Consider the following 17,054-nt stretch of genomic DNA (forward strand, 5'->3'; position numbering starts at 1 on the left):
GGTGGTCTGAAGCGCAAGTGTGCAGTAAAAATTAAGATTTATTGATGCCCCCCCTCCTGTAGCGCCTTGGGTAATGAGGGATAATCTCTGAATAAAAAAAAAAAGATTTCCCTCTAGTATGTATTAGTATGAAACTCTATGACATAACCTTGTGCCAAGTGACGCAGCGTTGGCTGTCAGAGGGTTTACAAGAGATGATGCTGTACACACTTAGCGAAGCAAGGAATACCGGTTTTCATCTGGTGGAAATAACAGTGAAGCTCGTGAGTGTGCAGCACGACGTTAGGCTTACCCAGCTAGAAAAGATTGTGGCTCTGTGCGAAGCTCTAGGAAACCTCAGCCAGCCAGTTGTTCCTTTCCAGTAGATATTCTTTACCAAACCGTGTGCACAGTTTGAGACAACACTGTGGGTTCGCAAATGCAAAGAACGACAAAGTATGTAAATGACAGCAATGACATTGCCCCCGCACGGCTGCCGACCGAGTTGACGCCAACTACCTAAAGTTCCCGCTGCCCCAGCGTAAATGAAGTGCAAAGTATGGTATCACAGCAAAGTGCGACTCTTTTCGGACGATCGCCTGCGTTATAAAGAAATTACCAATGAAGACGATTCGAAAATTCTTCATGAAGCTCTAACCACTGGTGCAAAATTTCAAAAATGAAAATATTATGGTGTCATAAACACTACTAAACACATTCTTGACTGTGACTAAACCTTGGGTTCTTTTACACTTGCGAAATTATTAGCCGTAAATATTTCATCATCAGCACAAGCCGCATGCAAGACGCAGGCTTCTCCCAAAGGATTCAAGCCATGTCTCTATCCCTTGCTAGCCAAGCTCAAGCTTTCCCCCAGAGTGTTGTACTTCATACGTCCATCTTCTCCTTGGCCGACCCCTATTGCTTTTACGGCCTGTTGGAAGCCACTCCGTCAGGCGGATGATACACATGATACACCTTTCGTCTCTAGGTAACTAGGTAATCTAGGCAACTAGTAATCGAAGTAACTGTCAGTAAGATTCTCGGCTCAATTCGGATGTCTGCCGTAGTCTTCACAATGACCAAGTCGCAAAAAGACTGCGCTTTGCAAGCCATCGAAGTTCTTATGCCAAGCATGACAATGTGTTTCATGCGAGAAATGATGCTGTGGAGGAACAGGGGCGGTAGAATTGTCGCGAATGATCCATAAGTTACGCGCCAAAGCATAATTGTCTGGGTCATCGATAAGGCTGACTAAGTGTTGAGTTATGGAAACCGAGATGCTTTTAGCCCGTGGAGACGTTTTTGCCGCACGAAACACCACCTCCTTTGAAAACATACTAAGAATCATTCAATAAATGCATTTTCAATGGCCTGTGTGATGTCGCGTGCGCTCTGACTCACTTATATCGTACAGCTGCCCCCGTGTGGGCGCAGTACATCTGTAGCTACGTAATTTTAGTCCCACCGCACGTGTGGAGAGCAATCGCATGCTCGTACCAGCCGGCCAAATGAAACGGGGCCCCGGACCTTTACAGCAGTAACTGTGCTTTTACAAGTTCACGATGTCTGATAAGGAGTGACAACAGCAACTCATTATAAACGTGGACGGGGGCTACGGTGCCGATAAACTTAATTTGTCAGTCTGGAGTGGGAGGTACGAGTGGCGGAATCTTCGCTCCTCCATCTCTGTGCTACGTTCGCATGGCGCCTTCGAGTGCGTTATATAAATTCATCCCAGCTTCCAATTACGCGAGGTGGTAAATATCATCGTTACAAATATCATCGTTACCGTTTAATGCCGTGCACATAAGCTCCAGCACTGCTAATTTAGACAACGGTAACCTTGAACAGGGGACCAAAGTTCCCGAATGTTTTAGAGCTCTCGAGGCAGATCATGTCGCTCAACTTTCGTCAGCATGTGTTTCTTTCTCCGATTGTCATTGTTTGCATTTGATTTCAATATCGTGTAGAAACGTCTTTTCTTAGTGAGAATAACAAGTTTTCATCTTTCTTGCGAGATCAAACCAAGCTTGGATGCAGGCTGTAGGGAATAAATGTAGTAGGACCCGACGTTCCGTCGAGCCGTATCGGATACATCTGACTAATAGCCTCACTAACGGTTAAAGGGACACTGAAGTGAATTTGTCAAGCCTCCAAATTTGCTTGCACTGCGTAGACTGGCTCAAATTACCCCACTTTTGATCGTTTATCCGGTTGATAAGTCGGTAATTATTTTATAAAGCGGCAAAGAAGGAAAAAATTAGCGCCAACCCACCCTGTGAATGTGGTTGGAAACCAAAGCTTAAACGGCACCCAAAACGATTACCCATCGACGGCACTTAACTGCCCGCGTGTCGCTCTACAAATAATCAAACCAGATAGAAGTGAAATGCACTTAACTACACGCTCTATTACTTCGAAGAGATATTCTTGGTAAGGTCAAATTATTGCATGATGCATGAACGGTGGTTGGTTGAGTTCTGTTGGTGTAGCACATCAGCGGAAACCCTTTTTTTTTATAAAATTAAAGCTCAAACCAGGTGTTAGACGATCTCACTTCTCCGTCTATGCCGTCGCGGACGGAGGCAACGAGATTGGCGGCAGCGACGGCGGCGGAGGAGAAGGAAGTACTTCTATTTAGATTTCTAAACGGCCCATAGTGCGGCCCAGCGGAGTGGTTCCTTCTTCACTGCAGCCCATATTCAGTCCGCGCAGCCTGTGCTCTGTCCACCAGCTGAAGCTGGGTAGGCAGAGAGGGGCTGGGCAGTAGCATCTCCAATTGCTCTTGTTCGGTAGTTGACAGAAAGAGAGGAGGGTGCTCGTGCTAAAGTCGCACACCCCGATTATGTGGCGGAGTGTTCCTACTTCTGAGCAAAATTTACATTCAGCTTCGTAGCGAATCGGGTGCATTAAGTGAAGACGCGTCGGGTGTGGGAAGGAGCCGAATTATATGAGCCGAAGGGTAGTTTGTTGTTCTATTGAAAGGTCAGGGTAAGGCGAAGGTAGGGTCCGTCTTAGAAGGCGATAATGATGGGCTATGTCCCTGAACGAGACAAGCGGGTACACTGTCCTCGTGCAGCTCCATAGCACGGGGGGTATAAGTGCAGCCGTGGTGGGCGTATTCGCTGCCCTATATGGAAGCGTGAGCGGGTGTCCAGATGACCTGAACGGAACCATCTGGGGAGTGGTTTTTAGCACACGCAGTGCAGGTCGGAACACCAAACCCCACTGGTAACGGTAGGCTTGTTGGGAATTGGTGACTAGCTTACGAACCCATGGTTGAGTCAGAGCCAAGACGATGCCTGCCACTTCTGCTGCCGTCATGTCTTCGGTCTTGCACAAGCAAGGACGTTGGTTCTGGGGGTAGTCACGATGATGGCGTACTGCTGCCCTCGGTGTTGGGAGGCGTCTTTGTAGATAACTGCATGATCCCCACCGAGGATGGTGTTGAGCACTTGAGCCCGTACTTGTCGGCGACCCTCGTCATGTGAGGGGTTCATGTTTCTAAGCAAAGGGACCATCTGTATCAAGCGGACTGACATTCTGTGCTGTCCAGCCAATCTGGTGAAGGATGCGGCGACCCGCCGCAGTTATGCTCATCCGGAGCTTCTGGACAGAAAGATGGTCGGAGCTTCTGGACAGAAAGACGAACGTAAACGGCAGCGTCCACCACCCAATTCCTCGCTTCGAGAACGACAAGCCGCTTTGAAACGCCAGCGGCGAGTAGCTGATCGAGATTGCACGGCTTTGCATCCCCTCAGGGTTCCCACGTGGGAAGGTGTTATTTTTTTCCCCAACTCCTCCCCCGGAAATTTGTTCCGTCTCCTCCTTCCGCGCAAAAAAGAACACCAAATAGAACACAAGACCACGTAAACGGTACAATCATCGCTTATCGTTTTTCGGCTTGAATAATCCCACTGAATGGCGGTGGGCATGTTCTACAGGCTGTAGTGGAGTAATTTTAAAGTCGAAAAAAGAGTGCTTACGAATCAGTCACTCAGAAGTACTAGTGGCTTAGCAGGTGTTGGGGGGAGCTGCCGTGGATGATGCAACATTAAATTTGCGTCCGCTGTACAACTTCGCATTATTGCGTTAAAGGCACACTGAAGTGGTTTGTAAACATTGCGGGATGACTAGCGCAAATTGTAGTCCGGAGTCCATACGCCATGTTTCAACCACTCTGACCGTGTTTACGCGAATTTATTTAGTGAAAATCGATTCAAAAAATGCTGTCTTCCTCTCTGCACCCTCGGCCATTTTCTAGCGGCATTTTCGTGTGACGTCAGGGGGAGATCAGCTGGCAATTGGCTGCACTACTGCACGGCTCGCCGACCTTCCGACCGAGTCAGTCGGCCCAGCGTTTAGTCCGCCGGCCACCGACGGGTTGTCGCAATTCGCTCGCTCAGTTGAAACTAATCCACAACACGTTTGTCAATGGAAGAATGTGCCTTTCCTTAATTTCTTAGTTTGTACACTGTATCAAGCTCCGAGTCTAGGTCGCTCCACGCAAGCGCTGCACAAGTGCTTATGCGACGCTTCGCTGACTTTAAGCTAGTAGTAAAATCTAATGCCACCTAAAGGCGGGACAGGAGTCAGCGAAGTCAATATAGGTACTAAAGAAATAAAACCAACTGAAACTTTTACCGTACAGCGCAAACCTAGAGAGCCGGAAGCACTTTTTTGCGCTGTGTGAACAAGCACAGCGGTCAGCAGCACGACCACACATCTGCGAACGCTTTTTCATCTAAGAAATGCAATTGCTACACGGGAGATATCTAAGGCGTTGCGCTGCTGAGCACGAGGTGGCGGGTTCGATTCCCGGCCGGGGCGGCCGCTTTTCTGATGGAGGCGAAAAGCAAAAACGCCCGTGTGTACGAGATTTCGGCGCACGTTAAAGATCCCCAGGTGGTCAACATTAACCCGGAGCCCTCCACTACGGCGCGCCTCATCGCCTGCGTTGCGTCGGCGCGTTAAACCCTACAATCAATCAATTAGACGGGAGATATCGTGGACGTTTGGCGGACGCTCATGCACGAGTTCTATACAACAAATATTCACCTAAAGTACTCAAAATGCTAAAACTAAATAATAGTGTAAACTGGTTGTACATTATATTCCTTATATATCCCACTACTGCAAGGCTGGCTGCTGGCTCTAGAACGATCCAGCGAGATGAAGAGGAGCGAAAGACAAAAAGAGGCAGGCCTGCCTAGCAACCTTAAACAGTTTGTAAAAGAGGAGTACAAAGAACCTGGAAAGTTTATAGAGGAGATAAGAAACACAAAACGGGCCCTTGAGACACTGGACGATGAAAAATGTAAAGGAGTAACGGTAAGGGCACCTGCCGAAAAAATGCCAGCCGGTGAACAACCGACGAAGCATGCTCTGACTGACGAAAAAAGATATGCTCGTAAAAATGATATCGTACGAATCGAAAGAGGGGGTTATTGTGACACAAAACAAGGATGAGATAGCTCTTGCTTTCACAGAGTACTATCGCGATCTTTTTGCAATGCGAAATCCAAAAGATATGGGTTTTGAAACAGAGTTCTTATATTGCTTGCCGCAGTTGGAAAGTGAGGAGAAGAAATTTTTTAACAAAGATATGTCATACGAAATCGAAGAACCCATAAATGAGTTGAATAGTGGAAAATCACCCGGGCTTTTTAATCTAAGAATTGCAATTGCTAGACATGAGATATTGTGGAACTTTGGGGGACGTTTACTGCACGATCGCTATACAACAAATAGTCACCTAAAGTACTTGAAATGCTAAAACTAAGTACAAGTGTAAACTGGTTCTACATTATATACGTGATATATCCATTCTTGGCGGTGCTGGCTCGTGGTCGAGTGGTTTAAAGCGCTAGCTATTTTGTTTCGCAAGTCGCCAGTTCGAGTCCCGGATGGTGAATGCTTTGCGGCCGATGTTTTTTAACGTGAGTTCACCATTTTTGGGCCGTAACGTTCACTGCTCCACGAACGAGTTCGCAGAACACGCGCAGGCTGACACTGACGCCCTAGCGAGTTCTCATTGGCGTGCTGTTGCCACAAGCACCGACTGCTTGCGGGCAGTGGGCACAGGCCTGAATCAACAGGCCCTTGGCCCGGTGCGAACACGCTTTTTACGATAAAATCCTGAGTGAGGTTAGCTCTAAATATGGGGCAAAAGCGCATGGCATTTGAGCGTTTGCGGTGACGCGGAGGGCGTTCATCGACTGCGTAGGCCTCCGCTAGTGATTCCAAGCCGTTCTGGGAGGCTTATCTTGGCCATTTTACAGCCTACAACATAACAGAAGCGCGGTACGACGGTTACTGAGATATCGAGAATGCCTATCCAACGATGCCGTCGGATGTCAAGGATGTTGTTTTACAGAAACGAAACCGAAACTTGTATGCTAACCTTGGACATCGTCGAGAGAGAGATAGACAGAGAAACATCTTTAATGGGCAAGTGAGGCCAGCCAAGCTGCGCCCGACTTGCTACACCAAATGGGGGTGAAAGTGATAGATCAAGGTGCATCTCCTCGCGTCATCACAGCCTTTAGCTGGTGCGGCCGCCGCAGACCGCGCATGGTAGCTTTTCTTCTTTCGCGCCTTATAAAATAATTACCGACTTATCAACCGGATAAACGATGAAAAGTGTGAAAATTTGAACCAGTCTACTTAGTTTAAACAAAACCTTGACAAATTCACTTTAAAGCCCCTTAAAGCACCGATGTTTAGTGCCGAATTCCCTAAAATGGCTTCCGTCATTGTGAAGCGACGCGGTGTTGGCATGCAAATGCATATATTCGTCGTTTCGAGAATCCTGTTGGCGGCCGAGGAACTGTAGGAAACAATGTGAGCCTTCCGTGTCCTCCGCCTGCTCCTAAGCCCAAAACGACGCTCAAGGCGAGGCTCACTGCGGGCGTCGCATTGCTCATCTCAGCACATGTAGCCTTCTTTATGGTCCGTTATAAAGGAGGCTATGGTCTCAGCGTCGCTTGCGCGACTGGGTTCACGCAAAGCCTCCGGCCCGCGCTGACTATGAGCGTCGCTTTGTGCGTCGTGTGTTGGCTATTTGTGGCGGACTGTTTCTTAATGTTGTCGTTGTCTAGCGTAAAAAAAAAAACTGCAGGTGAAGTTGAAGCAAATTATATGTAATTAACCCGCAGCATCCGTGTTCATTTAGTTAGGAACGCTAGTTGGGTTGGTTTTTGCGATAGTAAGCGAGAAAACGTGGCAGTGCAACGCCAGCACTTGCGGGAGGAAAAGCAAGCACAAAAAAAACTTGCAGTGCGCAGCCAGAAGTGGCGAAGACCGGAGATGCCGAGCGGAACGCGGTCCGCTCCCCGCTAGCAGACGACGTTCGCTTTCCTAGCGCAACTCGCAACCGCAGCGCCGCGGTTGCGAGAGTCGCGGCCGGCCGCATTCTCTCCACGGCCGCGGCGGGGAGATACGGAACTGAAACTAAAGCGTGGCAAACTGTTCGCATGGCGACGCAGTGAAACATCCACCTCGCCAGGGCCACGATCAAATGCAGAGCATTTCCGGGGGCGCACTACGTTAAGTAGTTTGCGTTACGTTAACGTTGTTGCACTTGTGGCAACTGCTGACGAGGGAGCGCTCGTCAGCAGTATTGATTGATTGATTGTAGGGTTTAACGCGCCAACGCAACGCAGGCGATGAGGCGCGCCGTAGTGGAGGGCTCCGGATTAATTTTGACCACCTGAGGATCTTTAACGTGCGCCGAAATCTCGTACATACGGGCGTTTTTGCTTCTCGCCTCCATCAGAAAAGCGGCCGCCGCGCCCGGGAATCGAACCCGCGACCTCGTGCTCAGCAGCGCAACGCCTTAGCCACTGAGGCTCGTCAGCAGTAAAATTGGCTGCCTCGGCTCACATTGAGTCCGAGAGAGGGGAGAGAGTCTCCTTGAAACGTGCCTGGGCGCGCTATCGAATGTTGATCGCGCCGATAGCGAAGCGTCTGAGCCGGGCATGTCGAGGCGAGCGATGCGGACAACTACGGACGCCAAGAACGGGTGACATCGTGAGTTAAAGAAATGCTCTGCATTTAAAAGCAGAACTCACGCTGACGCTGTTTCTGGCACGGGGCACGCGAACCCTGCGGAGGCGGGAAATTTGAATTGCAATGGGTGTTATCAGTGAGCGGATAACGGCGCTACAGCCCATTATGGCGAATCACTGCTCCGCACTTCCGTCAGCTTTCGCGTTCAGTGGAACGGCTTTAATTTTTTTAGTTTTGTGCGGCGTGTTCTTCTGGTCTCCGCGGTTTCCGTGTCGGCGCTGCGGCGTTTGCTGGCCTGCAATGATTAAAGTTGAGTATTTCATTTGGAGGGGGCGGATCTTCCCGACTGCATGTATTTATTATTGCTGTTTGTACATAGAGAATAGAATCTGTATGAGGGGGAGAAATAATGCCGCAACTTGGCTGGTAATTGCGCTATCGCGTTATTGTTTGCTATTCCTAATGTTTCTGAATATTCCCGCGCGTGTGCGTAATTTCCAGCCAAATTGTCAAAATTTCCACCGGTGCATAATGTAAACTTTCACAGGGGAGCGCAGTAATCCTTATGAGTGTTTGAACAGCAACGAAATGTTAACCGGCTGTCATGCGAAGGAACTTCGAGCCGCCTGGTCGTGTGGACATATTCGTGGGTATTTTTAACGGCGGCTTGTACACATGGTGTACAGCGCAGAGCAGCTCGGCTAATATGAGTTCCTACCGCTGAGAAAACTGCTACACCATGAACCCCCCCCCCCCCCCGTTGTAGAGTCCTATGCGTCTTCACTTTTTCTTGGTTTACACTGCTCGCGATAGCCGGGCGATCGGGTGCAATAATTGTTGTGCCAGAATTTTGGGTTTCATAGTATACTCACCTTAGTTGCGGTCCTGTCGCGCTGCTATTGCGCCGTTCCGCCGGCAATCATGACGTCGAATGTACAAATTCCGCCCGTTGTAATAATGTACCCTGTACAACGTGCACAATTCATTAGCCAAGGCACTTGATATGTTTTGCTTCGATGTGGAGGAACAAGTGGGGGATGTATACTATATTTCAAACATGCTATGAGCGCTGAAGGCGGAAAAACAACAAAAAGTGCTGGGAAGAGCACCCGATGTGTTCCTTCGGCTCAAATCCGTGGCTCACACTGGAGGACCGATTGTCTCGCATTCAAGAACAGTGACCGGCACTTCGTAATTTCTTTTTGAAGGATGCTGCTGCAAACCTTTACTCCCGGTGGTAACCACATCTGTTTCACACGTTTTAGGTATATATGATACGATATAATGGGACGTTGGTGCAACGGGTCCGTAGTCGAGGTCGGCGTAGCTATGCGTAGTGTACAGGATCTAATGAAGCTTGCCTTAGATAATTCAGCACTCTGGAAGGCACGGTCAGAGCTCGGCGCGGACACCAAAAAAGTTATGGAGGCTTGGGACCCAGCAGAAAAAAACACATTGCGCTTTGAGGCTCGATCCTTCTACTTGGCCTACGGAAAGGCACTGCCAAAAACGCTCCCCTTAGCCAACAAGGTCATCAAGCACGCCATCTTTCTCGCACTCGACTATAACTGCATTGAAAGAGAAGTTTTCTCTGCGCTACCTTGTTGAGAAGCTCCCTGAAGTTGTAACTGATGTGTAGATGTCGTCACTCGCCGATGAGTGGCACTTGTTCGGGTGTGCTGGTTGCGAAGGCCCTCTAAGGTTGGAAGAGAAAGTTGATGTTTATTGGGCAAAGGTGTTCTTGCTGAAGTCTTCTACATGCGGGAAGAAGTACCCCCTTATGTATAAGCTTGTGTTGACCGCTTCACACGTTGGCCCGACGCCTGCCCTCTCACAGACATCACGGCCACCACAGTAGCTTCAGCCTTTGTCTCTACCAGGGTGTCGCGCTACGGATGCCCTTCCACTGTTGTCACCGATCGCGGATGGCAGTTCGAGTCGTCCCTGTTAACAGAACTACTACACCATCTCGGCACGACTCTTCTCCGAACAGCGGCATACCCCCCGCAGTCAAATGGCCTCGTCGAGCGTTTCCAACGACACCTCAAGTCTTCACTCCCAGCGCACGGATGCCCAACCGAGTGGGTCCAACGACTACCACTGACGCTCCTTGGAATCCGCAGCGTGTACAAAGTGGACCTCTCGTGCACGTCTGCTGAGCTCGTCTACGATACACCTCTGCATTTGCCAGCGGACTTGTTCGACGAGTATTCGCAACCTGTCCCTGCAAGTGACTACGCCCATCACCTACGAGACGTTTTTCGGCACCTTCGGCCTCAACCCACACGCCTTGCAAAGTACCCGACTTACACGCACCCTGACCTCAAACCTTCCACACATGCATTTGTGCGCTACGGACCCGTCCGAGGACCATTGCGGCCTCATTACTTCGGCCCCTATCCGGTCGTTCAACGTCACTCGACTACTTTTGTCGTGGACACCAACGTAACCTAAGCCACATGGCCAATGAACGACTAAAGCCCGCGTACCTCGAGCCTCCCGCCGAAGTCCTTCGTTCGAACCTGCTGTGCCCACAACAACAAGACACCCCGGCGTGTCCACTGGAATTTCGCATGACTTTTCCCATCGTCACTCTCGCTGCTCTCTTGGGGGGAAGCCGTGTAGCAGCACGTCCAGCGACATCGCTGGATCGAGCGCATCTCCCCGCGCAGCAGCCCGATCGACATGGCCACAGGCTGCGCGGCAACGCGAGCGCACGATGACACGGGGGTCTCGCTGGTGCTCACAAAACAGAATCTGACTTTGACTTGCGACGAACGGTTGTCCTGCCTGAGGCTCCTTTCTCTTGCCCGACATAGCGCCCTACGATTTGTGACCATACCGAACGCGCCACCGAGGTTAATGTAGAGCCATGTCCCTCGACAACCAGGACTCAACCCGTTCACGAGAAGCCGGCGAAGCTGTCTCAGCCTTGACCGTTCGGCTTCCGCAATTCTGGGAGCGCCACCCGACGACCTGGTTTCTGCAACCTGAGGCGCAATTCCAGCTGGCTCGGATCACCTCTCAAGAAACCAAATTTCACCACGTCGTCGGAGCCCTTCTGCCTCAGTCGCCTACACCAATGTCATCCACAGCCGGTGTAGACTCCAACGCGGTTTCACATCCAGCGGCGCTTCCGCGTGACCTGCCCTACAACCACAAACCATGTTGGCTAGCCAACCCGGAGCGAGCGATGGTAGACGCGTCAAAACTTGCGACGCACGAAGCTCGGATAGCACCAGTGAGTGGGAACCTGGAAGACTCTATTCGTCCTTCTCCTCCCTATGCACTCTCGCCAGGTCATTCGCAAGACGACCACGCATTTCCGGTCGGACCGATCGCAGCTACAAGCGACCGCACAAACATCGATCCGACCCTTAAACGACTGTGCGGACGTCGCCAACTACCTGGAAATGCCCTTTCGCCCACCCCTATCGACAACGGTTCGTTGGAGTTAGCAGGGCATTCACCATCATGCTACGTGACTCGCCGGTCTTCACACGTCATCATAAGCGTCCCTTCGACCCACCACGATGCTCCAGGGCCCCTAAACCGCCTACTCTTAGACGAGCACAGGGTCGACCGCAGCGCTTACGCCGCAGACGTTGGCGCGCTCCATGCAACAAAAGAACTGGTGTCCTGACGGAGCCGTCCAACACACGCAAGCCTTCTCCGCCAAGTTCCTGGGGCCGCTTTGTGGACCCCACGATGCACCCGAGCTCCTGCCGACCTGTCTTGTGCCTCTGGGTGCGCCTGTTTGATTTCGCATCAGAAGACGTACGTGTCAGTCTGCGTCCCCTACGCCACTGCCAGGCTAGGCCACCGGAGGTCTGTCTACACCCCGGACGCTCTCACCCGACCGACCAGGATTGCTGTCTCAACTCTAATGCGGACAAACCTCCGTGACTGCTCGTGTTGTACATACCTGTGCATAGTATTTTCGCACTCAACATCGTACATGTTAAAAACTCATGTTAACGCGCCCAGCGCTAGGGGGGAGCCATATAGTGGCGCGCACCTCATCTTCCAGCAGCGCCACTATCATCTGCATCATCCCACCACCATCATCAGCGGTGCTTGCCCGGCCAGCGTCAGCAGTGGCACGCGCCACGAGATGGAACACGACCGAGTGCCTGGGCGGCATCATGTCTGCACCTCTCCGACTCCTGGCCGGGCCTACTCTCTCTCCAATAAAATGTAGGAGGCCACCGCATCCTACAGAGTCTGCTTCCTACAAGACCATCAAAGCACTGCTTTGTCTGCCTCAAGAAAATGCCGACTTCTAGCGGGGCTTCGGTGAGAACAAACACGTGATCGGAGGACGAAGTTGTTTGAACATTGCGAGCATAAACGCCATGCGTCAAGCAACATCTCACCTTCAGCGCTACGGCGGCCATGCCACGAAGGTACCTTTGGATCCTGACCTCATCAGAGTTGTAATGCAGCCTCGGGCCAAGCATGCAATGAGGGTTAGTGCTCAGGCAGCCACTAGCAAACCCGAGGCAACAGAGGACGACAGCACTCCACAGCAGCCTGGGCTGTCAGAACAGATGAAAGTTCCTGAGGATCAGGTTACCTCAAGCAAGGTACATCTGAAAAGTGCAGAGGAACTTTGTTCTCCTGGAAAAAGGAAAAGCTACCCTACACGAAGCATTGGGGAAGCTTGAAGAGCGAAATCGGCAGATGTACAAAAAAACAAAACAATAATGTGCTTAATTATATTGCTCATCGTAAGCAAACGCGTACTAGTATGTCACTACTAGTTTTGTGCAATCAGAATGTTTATTTTTAAAGTGTGCTTTTATTGACAGGTTAAAGCTGGTTTGCAGCACCTTTTACCCAAGTGCAATGTTTCCGCAATCAAAGTATTTTAATGTTTTCGAAGTGCGATAGTTTTATTTTTCAAATAACTGTTTACGAACAGAACCTAGTTTACAGAAATACGCTCACCCTAACAGACGCGTTGTACTATGTGGCTACAATTTTTTTGCAATCGTAGTGTTTATTTGTTGAAGTGTGATTTCTTTTTTAATGGTTGTGTTTAACCCAGGTTGAAACATCTTTACGCAGGTACAATTGTTGTGAAATGAAAGTATTTTATGAATAACAAGGGTGACATATTTCTTTCAAAATATGTCAGAGTGAGAATTGTTTCTCAAATATTTTATATTTTATCACTCAGGTTAAATGGTTTGTAAGGTGGTAGCGCAATGCATAACCTGTAATATCCTGTTAATAAATTTTATACAAAGGCTGCTTCAGGGTTGTGTGCATTCCATGATCATTAGCAGGTATACTTTCCTCTGAAATTGTTAAAAAGTTATTTTTTAAGCTTCTAAGTCGATTAATTGTGGTTAACAGCTCCAAATCAAGGTTCTTCTCCGAAGTCAAGATTTTGCTGCTCAGAAAACTGCTCCCCGTGACATCGTCACGTGTACCGATGAGAAATTATTTAGATAAGCTGGGAAAATTCTTCATGGTACTATTAGTGCTTCAAACCCGCCGCGGTGGCTCAGTGGCTAAGGCGTTGTGCTGCTAGCACGAGGACGCAGGTTCGATTCCCGGCCGCGGCGGCCGCTGTTCTGATAGAGGCGAAAGCCCTGTGCGTATTAGATTTCGGCGCACTTTGAAGATACCCAGGTGGTCCAAAATTAATCCGGAGCCCTCCACTTCGGCGCGCCTAATCGCCTGCGTTGCGTCGGCGCGTGAAACCCTACAATCAACCAATTATTTGTGCTTCAACTGCTTTCTTTTATTGTACAGTAAAGCCCGCTGATATCGAACAGCGCGAGGATTGTAAAACAGTTCGATATAGCGAAAATTCGATATTGAAAGTGAAGCAAAAAACTTATATGAGACCAATCTTGCCGACGGAGTAACGAGCTAACGCTGAGCTCTTATCACCCTGCAGTTCACTATTGATACGACACTTTCTCGGAAAGAAAATAATTTATTGGGGCGGAAGAACTGCGTGAGTGTATCCTGCTTCTTGGAACGCAACGCGTTGCTGGTGACTGCTTGCTCCACGGTATCTAAACGGTCGACAAGCACAAGACCGCTGTCATCAATGGCACTGCAGTATCGCCGTAGCAGGGCCACGGCAGCGACGGCTTCGCTCGTGCTCGGAAGCGGTATGGAGTCCTCGGCGTCTTCGACAGAGCGGAGACAATTGCGAATAACGGTGAACCCAGCGAACTGAGCAAGTGCACGCAGCAAGTGGCGCGGTATGAAGATCGGTGACACCGCAGCCCGCAGCGCCCACCGTGGCGCTTTCGGCTCAACGGCATCAGAGCCTTCTATACAACTACAATGTTTGGCCAATAATGCATTTCAATGGGAAGCCTGGCACCATGCGTAGACCGCAAATACGTTTGACGTCACTCTCAGTCTTGGTGACGTACTGCTTAACGACGCGCATAGCAACCGCGGTTGAGGAAGGAGAGGAGACGACGCCATGTTTGTTTGTAAACACAGCGCCAGGCTGGAAAAGAAGCATGGGTGGCTGCTGCGCTGAAAACTGCACGAACAATAGCCTCGATGGCTACCGATTGTTTCGACTGCCTAAAGAACAGCAATGGCGTCAGCTGTGGCTCTGAAAAATCAACCGGAAGGGGTGGGAGCCTCGAGAACACGCCAAGCTTTGCGAGGTAAGTCCGCTTGGCGGCGAGGATAACTAATCCTAGCCTGATCGGCGACGGCGATAAGAACGGGGAATGTGAGGCGGACGGATGCGTTGGCGGACGCATGCGTTGTCAAACCTATATTTTTCAATGCGGAACACGCTGGGGGAAGCCATAGTCGTTATCGCCTAACGTTGTCACTCTACGGCGACGCTACAACATACGATGCACGGCTCGGTACGGCAGCTGTCACTGCCGACGATGTAGTACGCCGTCAGCTGACCGAACCGCGGATGATACGAACCTGTTGCGTGGCGAGCACCGCCTAGGCCGGCTTCGTGCGGCGGTGAATATGCGTCCGCTATTCCTACAGCCCGAGTCAGCATACTAAAAATCATGTCTAGTACCTGCTCTGTATTCGCTATCGCTGACGGCATGAATCACATGAGTTAGTGGCAGAATCGAACTGTGGGTTAAATTGTTTAACCTCTTAGTGAATACTGCATCGTTTTTTGCTGTGCAAGTCTTGGGGGCACTAAAAAACGTCAAATCTTTCAAATAAAAAAAGTCTTGGGGGCACTGCAAAACGTCAAATCTTCTAAATAAAAAAAACTTGTATGTTGTCTTCATGTCCCCTGTGAAAGTATTCCCGCATTCCAAGTTATTAAAAGCTCTTTTAAAAGTGAATGTCTTGCATCAGTGAGTTTGCGATTTAGTCAACTCATTATGGTATGAAGTTGGCATGCAACAGGTCTGACAGTGCACTGAATTTTTATTTTTGTTGTTTTAGCTTTCACAGGAATTGCAGCAGCAACTTCAAAACAGAATTCACAAGCTGGAGCTGAAGTTGCGTCACGAGGAAAAAGAAAAAAGAAAGCATAACAGGACCACCACCGACTGAAAGAAGGTCTCCAAAAAGTCTTTCGACACACCAACTGAGCGCCCTGTCCAAGCGCTCAAGTAGTAGCTCCAAATGGTCCAACGAAACCGTCAAGCAGGCGTTGCAGCTCCATTTCGCATGTGCTGCAACGGGCGATGACATGCTTCTAGCGCAAGGCCAGCCCCTCCCTTCCACACGCACCTTGAGGCACCGCTTGCAAGGTATTGTCACAAACTTTTTCGACTCTTCTGTAGTAAAAGTCTCCTTTTTCCTTTTTTCTTTTTTTCAGACGTAAAATTTGAACCTAGCATTATTAGCGAAGTATTCGCCCTCCTGCAGTCAAAAGTTCCAAACCTAAGCAAAAATGAAAGGCAATGTGTCTTAATGCTTGACGTGATGGCAATCGTGGCGAAAATGGAGTACGATGCCAGCACGGGTTCTGTGCGTGGCTACACCACGTTGCCAGTCCCCGGGGCTCCAGACAAGGTGCTCGCCACGAAGGTGCTAGTCTTCATGCTGGGCGGACTTACTTCCCGGTGGAAGGAAGTTGTGGGCTACCACTACACAGGTTAGCCATGTTTTCAATCATCTATTTTGCGAAGCGTTCGATTTGGAAGAAAGGTCACATTCTGCTGTCGTCAGCACAGCTCAATGTAATTTTTTTCTCTCAAGGCAATTCAGTTGATATTGAAGACGTGGGAAAGTGTGTCCGTGACGTCCTGGAAAGATGTCACAGGGTCGGCCTTAACGTGGTGGCATTAACATCTGGCATGGGGTCAGGCAACAGGAGCCTGTGGAGAGAGTTAGGTGTAGTTGTAGGGAGGCAGTCGAGGCTTGTCAACAAATTCCCCCACCCATCTGACCCAACAAATGAAATCGCTGTAATAGCAGATGTCCCTCACCTTGCAAAAAACCTCTGCGGGCATCATGCCGCCAAAGAAAACAACCTCCCACCAGGAAAAATATCATTAGCCCCAGTAAAAATACTTGTCGAGGACCAAAAAACCGCAACGTTCAAGCTGGCTCCCAAGCTCCTACCTGAGCTGCTGACACAGAACCAGTTTGACAGAATGAAGGCGAGTGTAAAATACCGGTTTACACTCATGCGCACACATTGCAAACACATATGCAATGAAGAACGGTCGTGACGTCACATGTTGTGCACATCTTTCCTTGCAGGTGAGCAACAGCTTGGCTATCTTTCGCCATTCAGCGGCCAGCGCCCTGCGGTTCATGGTGGAGCACGAAAACTGGGAGCGTGCTGTGCTGACAACAGCTTGGTTCATCGACCAGGTAAACCTTTGGTTTGACCTCATGTGCACACGGAGCCCTACAACAGCACTGCGCCTCTTTGACCAGGAAAAGTACCGGTCAGCCATACATTTCCTTCGGAAGTTTAAAGAGATGTTTGAAACCGTGCAAATGGGGGAGGTGAATTTAAACCTGTACAAACAGGAATCATATTGTCTACGGCCTCTATTCTGGACCTCCAGCACAGGCTGCTGAAGAATGAAGGCTATAAATTTGTCCTTATGTCCCGCTTCACGCAGGACAGGTTGAAG

This window comes from Haemaphysalis longicornis, unplaced genomic scaffold (assembly GCF_048455015.1).
Source record: "Haemaphysalis longicornis isolate Haplotype H1 unplaced genomic scaffold, Haemaphysalis longicornis Haplotype H1 scaffold_63, whole genome shotgun sequence".
Lineage (NCBI taxonomy): Eukaryota > Metazoa > Arthropoda > Arachnida > Ixodida > Ixodidae > Haemaphysalis > Haemaphysalis longicornis.